Source organism: Cupressus sempervirens, chromosome 3 (genome assembly GCF_028749045.1).
Source record: "Cupressus sempervirens isolate cs-2001-9-10 chromosome 3, ASM2874904v1, whole genome shotgun sequence".
NCBI lineage: Eukaryota > Viridiplantae > Streptophyta > Pinopsida > Cupressales > Cupressaceae > Cupressus > Cupressus sempervirens.
In genome coordinates this window covers 433,507,051-433,525,371 of record NC_143120.1, presented here as the reverse complement: position 1 = coordinate 433,525,371, position 18,321 = coordinate 433,507,051, and the positions used below count along the sequence as shown (strand labels likewise).

The 18,321-nt window shown below is 33.4% G+C and overlaps 1 pseudogene across 1 annotated transcript; it reads right to left on the bottom strand.

Moving 5' to 3' along the window:
* Positions 1–3,112: 3,112 nt before the first annotated feature.
* LOC149566884 (G-type lectin S-receptor-like serine/threonine-protein kinase At2g19130 pseudogene) lies at positions 3,113–6,339 on the bottom strand (annotated as a pseudogene). Its single transcript, XR_016362308.1, has 2 exons — positions 5,930–6,339; positions 3,113–5,831 (listed from the first exon to the last, which is right to left on the bottom strand). The product of XR_016362308.1 is annotated as a G-type lectin S-receptor-like serine/threonine-protein kinase At2g19130 pseudogene (transcript).
* Positions 6,340–18,321: the final 11,982 nt, after the last annotated feature.

The following is an 18,321-nucleotide window of genomic DNA, read 5'->3' as shown; positions in this document are numbered from 1 at the left end:
ATTGTCATTTATGAAAGTGATGACAACTCACGATGAGAGCATCATGATGTAGTTCTTCAATTCATGGGATAAGAAAGTGACCATCAATAGGATGGGTTTCAAAATTATGGAAGATGTTATTGCAAAGGTTGGAGGGTTCATTCTAGGAGGCAAGAACCAGTGCAAGAAGGCCATAGTGAATAAGGAAACTAGTCTACAAAAATTCTTCAAGTTTAAAGAGGAACCAATGTGAATGTGTGGTGGGTTTTTAAGGGAATACCATCCTAAACCCTAGGATATCAAATCTCCAATGCTATCATGAGATATGTTACCCTTGAGGATTGGTTTTAGGTACTCTATTATTACCATTTCACCATTCTCAACCATTTCAGAAACCTGGATCAGATTTACTTTCCATTTCTATTGTTGAATTCTATGGAGGATAGTATCTACAAGGTTAGGAAGAAAAAGAGGAGGCTAAACCCGTTTACCTCATCCACCAGGGTTTCATGAATAAACTATGTATCCACCATCTTTCCCAAAAACCATCACTTCTGATCAACCCGCTAGCTTCTGTCACTGCTCTAGTTTCTTTGGACCCTAGCCCTAGCCCCATCCATAAAATAAACCAATAAAATCCCTAGTCCTAAGGTTAAAATTATCCTCATTGACTCAAATACTAACACTAGGAAGAGCAAGTAGCATGTCCAGAGAACTAGCAAACACCTTCAATTGGAAAAATTCAAGTCTCCCCCCTAACATGATTCTAGATTTGAATATACCAAGAGTGACATTAAACCCACCAAAAGGAAGAGACTACCCTAGGACATGAATCCTACCTCTAGCCCCCTAGTCCCTCTCACAATTCTGACTCCCAAGAATCTACCCTGAGTAGAAGAAAAGGTGGGGGGGGGGGGGGGGGGGGGGAGGGGGGAAATCACCTACCCCATGAAAGGTACTTCCAAAGAAGGGGGGAGAAAGGGAAGCATAGCTATGGCCAAAGCCATAACAAGGCTCGTTTGGATAGGATAAAGCAATCTATGAGGGAGATGACAGATAATTAGATTGGCATCTGCCAAAACTTTGATACACTAACAAAATTCTCCATAAAAGTCATCCTTTTCATGGCCACTATCCTTTACCTCTTGCACATGAATAAGGATGTGAAAGACTTGGGCAAGGAGAGGGAGACTACTCGCTCCATTTACAGCTTTCTGGTAGAGGACTAGTTGAAGACGCTCTCGAAAAAACCTATCAAAGAGGAGGAGGCGGACATGAATAGGGATGAACTTGGGGAGAAGAAGGACGAGGATCCAAAAAAGGAGGGTAGCTAGTCTTGGGTTTGTGTTTTTTTCTTTTTTGTTGTTATGATGTCGTTTACTATGAATTGGATACCCTATGGGGTTTTATTTTATATGTATATGTCTATGTCTATATGTGGGACTAAGAGCCATAATTTGTTTATTTGTTGCTAGAATGCTTTTCTATTTTATATGTTTGTTACTAACATAAATGATGGTATTATTAGTTTTGTTCTGGATCTTACTTGTTTTTTGAAGTTTAAATCTGGTATCGATTAGATGATAGAGAGGTAACCTTCTGCTGACTCTTCAGCACTTTTTGTACATTAGGGTCAGCCCCCCATCTTTTTGGCTGCTATCAATTACTTCAAAAAATATTACATTTATATAAATTATTTTTTTAATTATATATATTCTATATAAAGAACTATTTATCTTCAAATATTTATAATAAATTTGTAATCTTAATCAATTATTGATTGAATTGTATTAAATAACATCATTACAATTCACTATTCTTAATTAAATTTTTAATGTTAAAATAGTATAACATATGGTGACTCACTATTCTCTAACTATTAATCTTTTAAACTTAAACTATTATAGCTTAGGGCAATACAACTCACTATGTGGCATATATTAATAGCTATTAAATTACAATAACAACCTTATAATTTTGTTCATAGAACATATAATGGAACATAACAAAGGTTGTCTATGAAATATGCAACGAGTTATTATACAAAAATAATAAAAAATAAGGATTAAAAGTAGAACTCACATGATCATATTTAAAATTTAAATTAGGAAAATGAATCTTATAATTAATGAGAGTTAGCTTTCAATGATTTATTTTCTTGTTGTAGGATCAAAGAAAACTAACAGGAGATGTGGAGAACATTCAACATTATAAAGCAATAGAAAAATAACTCATTATAAAACAGATTTAATCATTTATCCTAGTCACATTAAAAAAAATTGTTAATATAAAAAGAATAATTAATAAGAGTGATAAAGAATTTTATATTATTAATAGATAAAAATTACTTATATGAATCTATACTTATAAATATTACATATATTTGAACTACATATCGGTATCTGCTGAATATACTATTCTTATATATAGCTGGTTTCTATTATTAATGGGGGCAGGATTTCCAAACTAATCAAACATTGTCTGTCTACATCTCTAAGAATGGAGTTATTTGATAGTTTAGAACTCCACATAATAATCAGCAGCTGGCCCACTAATAGGCCTTTGTGTACGGCAAAAGAATGCAGTGGAGCCAAGCGCAAGGTGAGTCTCTGTAGATGCCCTGACATGGTGAAATACAATTGGAAGAAACTTATATAGCGATACGAAAGATGATAGAAAAATGATTCAGAATGATGAAAGGTTTTGGGTTGGGTTGTTCGTCTTCACTGAGAGATGCGCAATCTTCAATGAAAGAGTAAGACCCATATTTAGAAATCCAAGAACCCATCTGGAAATTCAAGAACTCAAAAATACTATACATTTAGCTCAAATCCTTTTCACAGAATCGATACTTGAACATCAATAAATATTAGTGTGAATAATTAAAATCGGAATAACCCATTAGCTTTCACCATAAATTTTTGATCATTTATCTATCCAAAAGCCATATGGTTAGCTGTACTATCTTGCCATGTACTATCTTCCCAGATACTAGATATTTCATTTAGGTTTAACTTTTAAATACTCTAAGAGAGCAAACTTTAGCATCAGCAAACACATTACGAACAAAAACTTTGTTGTATTCACACAAGAAGAAAAACTCGGGTCTCCTTCCACAATCGTCAAAAACAAATTCACAATATAAAAATAGAGTTGTATTAAACACTTTATACGTGCAACATTGGCTGGACAACCTGCATTTTTCAGTGTACATTAACTACTGACTGCCACTTAAATCACTTTCCAGGCGTCCGACAATGCCAGAAAATCAGAACAATCCAACCATAATCCCAAGGAATAAGCCTATCGCTTAATTAGAAGGATATAGCCTACATTAATTTAGATATACACGATATACATAACTAAGATTTAAGCATTACTTATCTTAGAATGTATTATCCCCCTTATAACTACTATCATTGTCATAATTATTTTATGTTGTACCACTGCCATTGTTGTAGCTACTTGTGTCACTTCCGTGTGTTGGGCTAAGCATGGAGCTTGGAATCTTTGGAGTTTGAGGTTCCATCTTTCCTTCCAGCATCTGCACTACTTGCCTCATGTTTGGCCTTAATTCCTCATCCTCTTGAATGCATAAAATCGCTGCAACACATGCTCTTCTTACATCTTCCACGTTTGCCTCCTCTGCGATACCCTCCTCCACAATATTTATCATGTTCCCTTGGTGAATTTGAGTTCTAGCCCAAGAGGGAAAATAAGACTTACTTGGATCTTGCACATTTATGTCCAGATTTCTTCGCCCAGAAATCATTTCCAAAAGGGTCATTCCAAAACTGTAGACGTCAACTTTAGGAGTAATGGGAAGACCGAAAATCCACTCTGGAGCCAAGTATCCTCTTGTTCCTCTTGTAGTTGTCAGCACACGGCTAAAATCTCTATCCATCAGCTTCGCCAACCCAAAGTCAGCCAATTTTGGTGACATATTGCTATCCAGCAGAATGTTTTCAGGCTTAACATCACAGTGAATGATGCAATCTCTGCATTCCTCATGGAGATAGAGTAACCCTCTTGCAGTGCCTAGTGCAATCTGTAATCGGGTCTTCCAATTGAGAACTTGTTTATTTTTGGATTTACTTGTAAACAAGAAAGAATTGAGAGAGCCGTTGGGCAAGTAGTCATAAATCAGCAAACGTTTCGATCCTTCTACACAAAACCCTCGTAACCTGACCAAATTGACATGTTGTATGTTTCCAAGGGATCTGATTTCTGCACGGAATTGCTTGTCATCTTGTCTCGACCCCTTCATTTTTTTCACGGCCACGACTGTACCGTCTGGTAGAGATCCTTTGAACACTGACCCAAATCCTCCACTCCCTAACTCAGACCGGAAATTCCTTGTTGCAGTTTTCAACTCTTTGTAGGTAAACATTCTCAGAAAAGGGTCTGTAAAAGTTGTACGCCTGTCCATTGATAGTAGCTGGTGCCTCCGCCAAAGTAAAATTGAAGAGATAACCAGAGCAACTGTGAGTGCACCAACGATACCAATCGCAGCGCCCACAATACTTGTGCTTTTGCGTTTATTTAAAAGTGTAGAGGCACCTACTCTAATCAAGACTTTCGAATCGTTATTTGATGGATTAGAGTTGCGCATGCTTAGCAAATCTCCAAACCATATTTTGCAGTGTCCTGAAGATGGATTGAATGAAAACGCGGTGCATGAGCAATCGCTTTGGCAGGTTTTCTGGCAATCTTTCTTTGTTGATATTGCAGGGTGTGAGGATGAGAAATCATCAGGCAAAGTGACACCAAGGAGGTCGATGAATCCATCTGTACTACCATTTATGCCATCGCATCTTAATGGAGTCTTCCGAACACAGCCAGTTGATGCCCAGTCTTCCGAGAGCCATGCTTGATTGTCTCTTGGTTTGAAGCCTTCCGCGCAGCTGCACAGCTCAAGATTTCTGGAGTCACAGATTCCGTAAGCACCACATGTCCCATATACGTCGCATCGATCGCTTGGCCCGGACCACGCCGTGTTCCAGTTATTGCCATCGAATACTTGTTCCCTGATTTCTCCGAACCGAGTCAGGACTAAACGTACGAGTGCATTGGAGGGAGGAACCAACACATAAGTGTAAAACAAACCAGTGCTATTCTTTTCAAATCTGTTACTCATGTGGTATCCGAGACCGAATGTTGAAAATCCGCTGAAAGATCTGCCGTCCCAAAGTCCTGTCTGCCAATACTGTACGGAATTGTTCCATGTGAGTACGAATTGTTCGGCCCCAGATGGATCCATGCCACAGGAAAAATGGCCAGGAGCAGGATCCGTTGAGCTTTTCCATGAAGATACATTATGACGATGTCCACCGTATACCAGCCCTGGCAACATGGTATCCGTTGGATTCTGGAAACTCTGCCAAACAGTTTCAGATTTATTGCCTGCAGTACTGGTCAGCATTACAAAATTACCTGAATCTAATAGTACAGCCCGTGATGCCTTGGTTGCTATGTTGACTGACCAAATAGATGCGCCCTCTGCATCTAACAGTACCAGATTGCCTTCTCTTGATAGCTTTAAAACGCTAGACCTGTTCCTGACGGGAGTCTCCCTGTTGGCCACCCAAACAACCGTCTTCTCTGGTATTTGGGAATACCAGATGCCAATATACCAGTTGCTTCCGTTGGGGCTGAAGAATCCCAACTCAAATGTGCCGTTCTTTGAAACTATTGTGTGATTTCCATCAACCGAGTCACCCAACAAAAGAGTATCTCCAGCCTCGCCATAACTCTTGAATTTAAAAATCCCAATAATACCACAAAGAAGGCCTAGGAATAATTTTCCCATTTTCAAAAATCCCTCTACCGCAAATATCTTTCCAAAAGAACCTCTGGGACAGAAAGCACTCTGATTAATGCACAGTTTCAATTCAAAGAGGCAATTAAAAGGCTTAGCTGTGTTTAACAAAATAGATGGTCAAAAGCCTACCTTTCATTCCTTGCGTTTCAAAGGGTTCAGAGATGCAGTCAATGTCAGACAAGCTCATGAATTGGACGCATTTGCAATAAACAGTCCCAGTCCTATTTCTGGGGGGAGTTTCCTCGGTTATTATCAAAACTGCAAGAAAAAGAGCTCAACATATTCTGCCGTTTTCCATTGATAAGTTGTTAGCAACAAAGAGAACCACTTAGGTTAAGAAGAAACGGCTCTCTGAATTCTATGCATGCGTAGAATTTTCGGTTCAACAGATTCGATGGGGGAATCAACCACTATGGATAGTGTCAATGTATGTGCGAAGAACATATTTGGTCCCGTTTTCCATCACAAAGTCGTTAGCATCAAAGAGAAATTGCTGAGGTGAAAAAGAAACGTAGCTCTGAATTCTATGCATGCGTAGAATTTTTGTTGCTCAGATTTGATGGCTGTAATTAATCACGGGATCAAATCAACCACTTTATATAATGTCAATTTCTCGGGAATTAAGTCTCGCCATTTTGCTGTAACACCGAGAGCGTCTCCAAAGTAAATGTTCCCAATCCGTTTACTGACAACTCAGCCAGACATGGTTGAGGACCTTATTGTCAAGGAGTAGGTTAATATGATAGCATCTTCAATAGTTTACCGTTGATTAGGTTGTCTTACTCAGATTATAGACCGACAAGTGTATATCATATATTCAAATCAGAGAGTCAAGGGAGTATATAATTATTTATCCTATGATACTAATAAAGATAAGGGTTGTGATTCATTTTTCTTTATTCTAAGATCTTACTCAAATATAGTTAAATTTGGTTGGAAGTCTTATAGTCTAATCTCTAAGGTAGGACAATAATTAATTATTTTCTTTTTTGTGATACTTGTCATCTTGAAAGAGTTGTACTTTTGTATGATTGTAAATCATTAAAGAAGATCATAAAATTAAGAGATTGGGTGGGTAATTATTTTCTATTCTATTACACCGACATAATGAAAAGTAAAGACTGAAATCCATTATCTTTAACTCCTTTGTTTTGCTCCAAATTGTAGCCAAATAAGATTGTGGCTAAATAGTCAAATTACAAAAGCCAAGGAAGTGAGTAATTAAATTCTTATGGCCACTTGTCTTGATGTTAATATAAATAAGCCTTGTCAAATGATGTTAAATAATATGTGGGCTTTGAAGCTTAAAAAAACTCTTCTATAAAGTTAAGATCATACTATTATAGATTTTTTTTAAAAAAATTGTGATATTTTTACATAAGATATATTATGAAATGTTATGATCATGATGACCTTTAATGGCGGAATAGGTGACATAGGTGGAGCATGTTGACGTGGATGAGAGAGTGGTCCACCAATTTTATCATCAGCTGGTGAACTTGAGTATGACATTTGGCACCAAGCATTGGATAGTGAATGTAGAGCTCAACAATATGATCATTGGCAAGCAAGCTAGCTAGCAATATCAATGCTAAGGATCTTGGAGGTAGGTCAATCTATGCACAAATCAATTCAATTCTAATGCATTGACATTGTTGGGTTTGTGCAATGACTCTGAGTGTAGAGGGAAGGAAGGGCATGTTGAAATTGGCAGAGAGGATGGGATAAGCTTCTATGGAGGCATGAGTGCATCAAGTGCTCACACATAGACCAGTCTCTCTAGAAGTGATGCTCAGGACGTGTGAGTTATAATAAAAAAGAGTATATATATAGTTCTCTCCTGAAGTAAAAAAGGAGTATTAAATACATAACATTCAAAATATAGTTGAATGACAAAAATTTTGAAAATAATTTTTATTTGGAAAATTTTCATAAGGTATTCAAACAATTTTTTATAATAAAGACTTATACAAAAATGTTGGTAATATATATCAAACTTTGTCAGTTGATCTTGATAAACATGTACAACTTCTTTGGATGCTATCATCACCCTATATGAGCATGCCTCTAGGAATCAATTGGATAGGTTACAAGTCGATGAAATCTAAAGAACTGATTTACTCTTCAAGCAACTTGGTTGTGTCTATCGTGTATCAAGTTCATCCTTATATTATTTATGTTAGATAAATTAAGAATACAACTTAATTGGGAAACAAAAAAATATTTATTTTGTTAATTGTAATGCCCACATAAATTATATGAGGCATTTTGAGAACTTTTTTCTTTTTCTTTTCCTCTTCTTGTACTTCCTTTTGAATTAGCATAACATCACTAATATAATTAGGTGTTAAAAATACTTGTGTTATGCCCTTCTAATTCTTATCTCGATCGATGGGCTGAGGGAATACAAGACTAAAATACAAGATCTATAGAGCCAATACTTTCCAAGAGTATTCAACTATGATTTTAAATCCAGAAAAATTTCAGTAGCACAATAGTGCTCTTAGAACAATGCTCTCTATCTCATAATTCGCTACAACAATGTCTTGCACTTATAGAGTTTTTGTACAAGAGTAGACAATTTCTAAAGTGTGTGCATTCAATGCATTGATAAATTATTTTAGAAACTTCCTTTATGCATAATTTTTTCCTTAAGAAAAAAGGAAAGCAAATAAATTACCAAAAACATTGAACTTTATGTTTTCTTCTCCAAGTCCATCCTTGTGGAAGATTATGCCCATATTTAACATATTTCTAAAAAATAAAAATAAATAGTAAATCATGATAAAGTTGAGTCACCTTATCCCAAAAATCTCCAACTTGATGAAGACCTTAAAGGAGTTACTATATTATAGTATAGGCCCCAAGGCCCATAGAACCAACACACCATCTAAACTTCTCAGTGTTAACTAGCTTTGTCAATGCATCTGCAACATTCTCGAGCATGACAACATTTTCCAACTTCACCTTTCCATCTTCCACCATATCACAAACAAAATGATATTGTACATCAATTTGCTTTTTCCTAGCATGGAAAGTAGAATTCATTTCTAAACAAATAGGCCTCTAGCTATCATAACAGATAATAACTTGTCCTATATCAAAACCAATATGAGAACACAATCACTTAAGCCAAATGGCTTCTTTAAAATCATAGATAGTTTTCATGTACTCTACTTCTATAGTGGAAAAAGAAGCTATAACCTACCACTTGCTCATCCAACTAATTGCACAACCAATCATCATGAAAAATATCAATCGGTGGATCTTTTGCTATCAATGTCATCGACCCAATTTGAATCCATATATGCACAAATGCAAATAGAATATTAAGATACATGAGATTTAGCATGAAAGCACAAGAAATTCTTACATTTTCCTCTCAAATATTTGAACACTCTCTTAACTACATCCTAATGCACCCTTCTAGGATTAGCCATATAGTGATTAAGCACTCCCACTACTTGGGAAATGTCTAGTCTCATATATACCATAGCATACATCATGCTACTAGCAACACTTGCATAAGGTACTTGATAAATGTCCTCCATCTTTGTATGGTATTTTGTACAATCCTCCTTAGATAGCTTTGTTCCATGTAACATTGGAACAACTAACTGCCTATAAGCTATCATGTTGAATTTCTCTAACATAGACTAAACATACTTCCCCTAGCTCATCCAAAACTTTCTACTAGCTCTATCTCTAATGATCTCAATTACAAGAATATATCTAGCTACACCTAGATATTTTGTTTCAAACTATGTTGGTAGCTGCAACTGCAGATTTGAAGTCATTCTTTTACGATTCCCAATAAACAAGATATCATCAATATACAAGATTATGAAAAGAATGTGACCATTTTTCAGATTTATAGTAAACACATGATAAGGGTTAGATCTTAGAAATGCAAAGGACAACACATAGGTTTCAAATTTTTGATACCACATTCTAGGAGACTACATCAAACCATATAAAGGTTTCTTCAACTTACAAACAATATTTTCTTTACCTTTTTTAATGAAGGGCTCTAGCTGTGACATATAAACTTCATCCTTCAAATCATTTTCCTCCACCTATATCAGTCCTCAAACACTGTATTTTTTTATCAAATCTCTCTGCCATTATCAATCCTCAAACACATTATTGTCTATTGTAAGAAAAATATTATTTTGTTGATATTTTATGGTGCCTACTCTACATAAATATCAAATTAAAGTTATTAATAGTAATTTACAATGTTGTTTACATATTCAAAATATCAATTAAATTGAATTAGCAAAAATATATAATAGAAAATAGATGTCAATGTAGGAACTATGAGATCTATAAGAAATCAAAATAGAAACCTGCGAAAACATTCAAATTGAGATTGAGTGAATAAAATGTTATTTTTGAAAATTGTATATATATATTCAATAGTTCATCAAAAATCCATTCTAAAAATCTAAAAACTAAGGAGTTCTTACCTCATTTTTGGAGAAATACAAAAGCCTATCGACTTACTTTTGTGTGTGCAATGATGAGCCAATAGGAAGATTAATTTTTTAATAAAGTATAATAATTTGCACAGAAGATTATACAAATGCAACATTAGAATTGAAAAGTACGAAAAGTAAAAAATATTTATTTTAAAATCTACTAAAGGGAACTTTAGATTATATTTTTAGAGCTAAAAAAATCTATTGAAGAATAAGTTAGTTTTTAGATTTGAAAGTTTTAAAAAGAACTTTTTAGACAATTATCTCCAAGATTTGTAATATATAAATAATAAATTTATTTAAACTTACAAAATATGCTACAAAATGAATCATCCCTTTTTAGAAACAATTGAGTGTTGATTTAGACATCTTGAAAACTAAGAATGATTTTGCAAATAAATTAGTATTATTTATCTTCAAATAGAAATTTTATAAGAAAAGAAAAAATTTTAAACCATAATGTTAAGGAAACATCAAATAATCTTTTTTTTAAAAATTAATTTTACACATGTACATGTAATATAACACATTTTACCCTCTAAATTAATGAAGTAAAATGTTTAAACAACCATTTAGTTAACTCTTGTATTGTTAATGGCAATTGATAATTTGATAGTAATATTAATTTTATTAAGAAAAGACATAACCAAATATAAATATAGAAAGACAAGAAATGAAAATCAATATCCAATCAATTCTACTTTTTTTCCCCCTCTTTTTAATTTTTAATTTACTTTTTGTCATGTCCTAAATTTAGGACAAAACTCAACTACAATTTTTTTCTTTAATTTATTAATTAATTTATTTTTCTTTAATTACTATTTTATTATTATTAATTTGATATTAATAGTTATGACTAGGTCATCTAACTACTAAGATAACAAATGACAAGTTTATAATTCTCAACTCTTGAGGTTGAACCATTTGGTCCCAAGCATTTAGGGTTTAATGTTCAATACTACCCTATCAATCAAGGTTATATTAATTAGGTTAAGTTAAGGTACACGAGGAAGGTTCTTTCTTACTTCTAGGCTAGACATACAAATGTATTCAATAACATTACATCACTTATCCATCATTGAATATATGTATTATCCATACTAACCTTAATTATGATTTCAATTTTCCTATGTTTCTCGATCTAAAATTTATAGAGAATGTAATTAAGAGCAACCTATCCGTACTATCTAAGCTAATAATCTCCACAGAACAATACTTCCTACATTTACAAATCAATTATATCCTATTGACTAAGGCTATCTAACATTTAATTTTTTTCCAAAAACCTAACTATCCATCCTAATCCTATCAACTTACTAACAATCTTCAATATGCCGAAAGCAAAGCTAATTAAGGTGAATCAATTATATGGTAAACAACCTATAATAAATATTCCACATTTAACACCTATAATAAATTTCAACATGTTCTATATACCTCGAAAGCATTAACTAGAAGTTAAGAAGAAAAGTAATTATATAAAAAAGAAATATTATATATATATATATATATATATATATATATATATATATAATATATAACACAACATATACTAATCCTAAACATAAAATCACTTTATTACACTAATGTGTAAATCTACCCCAATCTGGAATACAATTTTCAACCTTACTCAATCAACATATTTGATTCTAAATTTAATAGCCTACTTCTTTAAACTTCTTAACTACTCTACACCCATTTTCCTTCTAACCACTTCCTCACATTATCTCCCTACTTTATGCTAACCAAGCCTAATAATCTACTAGCCTACACCACTTTTTGCCCATCCCCAACTCCATGCGCTTTTCTAAGGCAAGTGTGGGGATTGAATTAAAAAGCCGACTCAACTTTCGGGCCGCCTTTGAAGGCACTTTTGGAGGCGACACATTTGGGGAGGTGGGAGTCTTTTATCTTCTATTAATTTTTTTTTGAACTCTAGTTTTACATTCTAATTCTAATTTTACTTTCTAAATCTAATTTTGTAAATGAATATTATTAAAAAATCTGAGATATTATATGTAAACAATATTTAAAATAGAAATGTAAAAAATGTAATAATCAATTATAAATGAGTTCAATATGCTTTATAATTAATTTAGTAATATTTAGATTACATTAAAATTAGAAACATTTTTATAAAGATATACTATTTAAAAGTGTTAATTGTTCATAACTTAATTACTTCATAACTTTTAAACTTAAAATCCAACTTCTTAATATAACTAAATAAACTTAAAGAAATTAGGAAATGTAGATGTAATTTTATAACAGAAAAAATAAAATAATATAGTATCTTTTGGACACTTTGTTTAATAACTCTAAATAGATAGTTTTCATCTCCCACCAAAATTTTCAAAATAAATCGATTCCAACCAAAAGAAAATTTATAGATTCTAGAAGAGGACTCTCTCCTCTAGAACATCATATAATTTTAATTTTAAAAAATATAATTTAGTATTTTTTCTTTCTCAAAATTGACATCTTCTCGAGTATTAAAATATGTAATTGTACAATTTTTTAATTATAATATACTATATCTAAGTAAAACACTATTAACTCTATGTGAGAATATTCTTTAGTTTGAGCTCTATAAAAGGTGTTTATATGTTATTAAAAAATATCATAACAAATAGTAAGAGTTATTGAAATGTCAGTTTTTTGAAATAATTGTATTTCTTTAGTAATTGGATACTAAATAATATAAAACATGCATTTAATAGATATTTCCATTTGGAAAAGTGTGAGAGCATATACAACTTAAAGCTAGAATAAATTTATCAAGATGATATGTTTGATCAAATTTGTGTTTTAGATAGAAATACACAAATTTAGTCATTCTGATAAGTCAGCCTGAAAGGTGACACAACTTTGTACTTTTACCCCAAGATGATAATTACAACTTCATGACATCAAGAATGACCACAATTTAACCAAGGACCAACCATCAACATTTTAAGAGTATGCAGATTTACAAACAACTTTCAAAACTGATCTACCAAATATGATCTTCTTTATTCATTTAGTTTATGGCTTTGATATATGCAACCACACATCAGCTAGAAGAAGAAAACAATGAAAAATAAAGAAACAAATCTCTTAGAAGAACTCCTATTTATTCTTTATTTCTTTATGCTTGATCTATCTTCTTGAAAACTCTTTAAAATCCTATACATTTTATCAAAATGATAATATGCTAAATGTGATCAATATATATATATATATATATAATTTATCCAAGGTTATTATATTTTATTTAAAATCTTAACTTTTTACTAATTCTCAATGAGATGAAAAACTTAAACTCAAAGAAACATTGAAAAGAAAAATAACTTACTATGTCAACATCAATATTTGCTAATTTTCATGATATTTTTTCTAACTACTAGTGGCAGTTGTTCAATTCCACTATTGAAGATAGGTGGATATGGAGATATATGAACAATGGTCCGTTCTCTACTAGAACTGATTACTTGTCCCAAATAGAGATTGAAAAAGGGACCCCAAATGGAACCTCATATGGAATCCTAAGCTCTCCCTAATATTAATTTCTTCTAGTAGGTGGTGATCCATAACAAATTTTTTACCTCAATAATCTTTCTAAATGTGGGTTTTTCCTAACTAATAGATGCATTCTATGTTAAAAGGAAGAAGGAACTATAGACCACTTTCTTAGGGATGTTTAGTGACTTTTTCAATGATCTATAAAGTCTCATGTTTCAATCTCTTCAATATATTTGGGTTATGCCTAAAATAGTTAAAGACTTGCTCATCACTTGGAATTACTCTAATCTTTCTCACCTTTTTTTAAATATTTGGCAACAAACTATCCCTACTGTATCTTGGAACCTATGAAAAGAAAGAAATAATATAACCTTTAGGGAGGAAAGAAAATCTTTTCTAGATTTGTTTCATATTGTTAAGAGAATAGTAAGGGATAATGTCAATGCTTCTTCCTACCCAAAATGCAATGTTTTCCCCTCCCTTTGTGAAATTAGAATTCAACAAACTTGGCATATTAATTAGATCCTAACCAATTTGAAGTAGTTAAACATATGGTGAAGTAGGGTAATAAATGGATCCATCCAGACTAAAAATGGTGTAGATACAATTTGAACAGTTGCTCAAAAGGTGACTTGAGTATCTTTGGTATAGGAGGGCTAGTAAGGAATAATAGAGGAGATACGGTCGAAGGTTTTGCTAAAGATATACGTATCAATTCAAATAACTATGTTGACAAGATGACTATCTGGAAAGGTATCAAATCTCTTTAGGAGCTAAGGGTTGACAAAGTCATTTTCGAAGGGGATTCAAAAATCATTGTTGATATCCTATTGAACAAAGCTAATATTCTTTGGAAATTTCTTAGCCTAATCGAGGAATATAAAAGTAGGCTAACTATGTCAACAAAAATCAAGATTAAACATACTCTAAGAGAAGGAAATGGAGCTTCAAACTTCCTTGCCAACTAGGGTTTGGGCTTCTAGGAAGGGAAAGTGGTTATTGGTGTTGATTTCCTAGATCAACTAAAAAGTATATTAATTGATAATAAAATAATTAGTCATAGGGTATGAAAGGTTGAAATAATATACATCATGAAATGGGTTACATCATCTAGTAAGATCTATGAAATAAAATGCAATACAATAGTACAACCATCCATCATAGAAATAAAAGATTAGATAGAAAGGAACATATGCACAAACACATCTAACAATGACATCTGACGATCGGATCTCAATGGTATAAGAAAAAGCACTACCACCTAACCTCATGAACCCAAAAAGGTCCACTTCCACTATACTAAGGAGATTGTCTCAAGTCCCAAATAGGATAAAAAACTCAACAATCAAATCCAACATCTAAGTCAAGGAAAACCTAAAAATAATCTAACACAAATGTACCAAGACAGAAGTATCAACTAATCCTAGAGGCAACATAGACATGTAGGAAATTTACTATGCAAGTGGGCAAGTGTCATCACATGAACCAACTCTAGGGTTACCCAGCTAGTCTTTTAATCCTCTGGCCCCCTAGTGACTCTATGCGGCACTAGTATCCTTTCATACTAAAAACTCATACTAATGAGTCAACTCTAAGGTTATCCAGCTAGTTTTTTAATTCTCTGGCCCCTTAGTGACATTTTGTGGTACCAATATCTTATTAATTCATTTTAAACCCATTTAATGAAATTTTATCACTTATAAAATAACCTACAATTGGTTACCCTAGCAGCCACTTTGGGCCCTGACCTCCATTGCAAGCCACTTCCCAACTTATACAAATAACCTACCCTAAGCTCAATAAAATCAAAAGATCACAAAACACCACATACCATACATCAATTCTTAAACAAGCAACTAACAAGTATTGAAAAGCACTGATCATAATCACGAATTCCATGAATATGATCATCCTAAAAGGAATGATCCCAAAATCAATTATACATGAACCAATCCATGTCATAACATGACATCATCAAGAACAAATCATACAAACACCTTAGTCCTATAAAATTGACTGGAAAGCAACCCAAATACAACTAATCAAAGACTCAAAGGTTATATCAGATAGGTCATACCATTCACCTTAGTTTCACACAAGAACACTAGAAAGAAATAATAATCAATGCATCAAAACATCTCACAGAGCATACTAGACACATTACCATGGTTGAGTATAAAAGATCAAGATCAAAACATCATCATGACATCACAAAACAAAACTCTTGAGCCTCTGGTAAGTATCCTGACTACCCAAAGGTATGTCAAACCTAAAAACCCCATCACTAGTAAATCACACGTTACATAAATCATATAAAAAAGTAAATTCCATAATTCATTAGGTTTTGAAAACCCTAAAGCTCAATATTTACTAAAGATTTTTAGATTAAATCGTAAACAATTCTATAAGGGAAATGAATTTTCTCAAACAAGAGTTTCAACCCAGAGAGCTTTTGAAGGTAGAAACACAATAGACATGAAGAAGACATGAATTTGAAGAACAAGAAACTATTATACAAACCCACAAGATCCTACCTAGATCTAATGCTAAAATAATGAATGCACAAACACACAAGGATCTTTCTTTTCTTTTCAAAACCCTCTTTTCAAAAGTTGGCTCCTCCAAACCTATGTATCTAGAAATGAGTTCTAATTTCCTTAATAAAGAGTTTTCCCCCCAAATCAAGGCTTTGATCATGCAATCATGTGAAAACCCTTTGTCTTTAATTACTATATTTTAATTTTCTTGCACACACTTTATGCTATTTAATTAAAATAAACTTTATTAAAATTGAAGCTTTCTCTCCCTTATTAAATCATGCAACATTTTTAATATAATATTTATTAATTTAACTAATAGTTTTTTAAAGATTTTATTATAAATAAAAATCCTAAACAAATTATTATTAAATTAAATAAACATAAATATTCCTAAATTATAACTTTAATCAAATCTTTTAAATTTAATTCTTTCATGCACTGTTAAAGAGCTTTTTGTTAGAATCTGATAAGATTAATAACCCAGAAAACTAGTGCAAAGAATAAATATCTAAACTATGAATGAAAATGATACAAAATCAAAATAGCATCATAGAGTTAGTCTCCAAGAGAGTAATGCAAATGCTAGAAGAAAAATAACATTAAGAGGATACAAAAACAAGAGATACAAATACAAGCCAGGTAGCATGGTTATATAGGCTAGGAAGAGGGAGGAGGTGGCAACGCCAACCAATTAGGAGCAATCGTCTATTGGACTAAAGACAACAAAGTATCTTCCCAAGATAGCTAATGGATGCTCACATGTAGGAAGGTGACACCTCACAACTATTCACCTAATAAGACATGCTTTATTAAACTAAGCGAGATTATTAAAAGTGTAGTAAAAACCTAGCAAAATAGGAAAAATAAAAAACTACACTAACACCCCCCCATAAGCGAAGCTTAGGTGGATGTAGAAATGGGTCTCGACAAGTCAAGCCTTATGAGGTAACCATGTACATAAAATTCCCCCAAAAGAGAGAGAAAAGAGACCCCCCAAAGAAAATTAGGACTCCAAGTGATAGGAAGAGGCCCCCCCCAAAAGATGAAGCATCCCGCGTCCCTAGCAAAGCTTGGAAATTTTGTCCGGTAGATCCACTTTCATCGAACAAGTTTTCTTCCCTTAGGAAAATGGACAAGATCCCAAGTGTGGTTTCTCATCAAGAAACTATACTCTTCCTGCATAGTTGTATCCCACTCAGAAATACCAGAAGCCTCATGAAAGGACTATGGATTTGAGGTAGTAGCAATGAAGATATGCAGAGCATCCTGGAATTGTGAATGAGTTTGCTTGGTGTCTGATGGATCCCCAACCCAATCACCTGCAAACTACAAGGTCTGTCCTAGCCCAAAGTGGACCAAAAGATGGAGAATCTAGAGGAGAATCATCAACCTGTGAATGATGACTAGGAGAGGAAGGAGGTGAGTCCTCTGAATCACTCTCTTCATCAAAGGTGTAGGTAGAAGACTGCTCAAGTGAATCTAACCCATTAGAAGATCTATCATGTATTCCAAGTGACTCCAATGTCAAAGTAGAAGGCAACCCTGTGACCATGCTCTGCTGGTTAAGCTGATGCAAGTAGTGAAAGTTAAGACGGCCAAACTGCTCATGCCATAATCTGCTCACATCATTAGTGTGAGTGAGCAAAATAGTCAAAGGAGGATCAAGAACAAAGTGAGAAAACATAGAGAGTCGTGACTGATGATCTGCTCTCCCAACTACAACAATAGAATCATTGTGCAACTCACGTATCTCCACTGAATCAGGAGTGAACTCAACCCATTTTCCTAAACTTGTGTGAGTGATCTGGTATACCGATAGGAGATTAGTTGACAATGAGGGTACACAAGGAACATCATGGAATGTGCCATCCCCCACATCAACAAACCTTCTCCCACACACCTCAACAGGAGTGTTATCACCCATCAAAATAGAAGGAATAGTACATAGCTCCAAGGATGCAAGTTCTTCCTTAGATGAAGCCATGTGGTGTGAAGCACC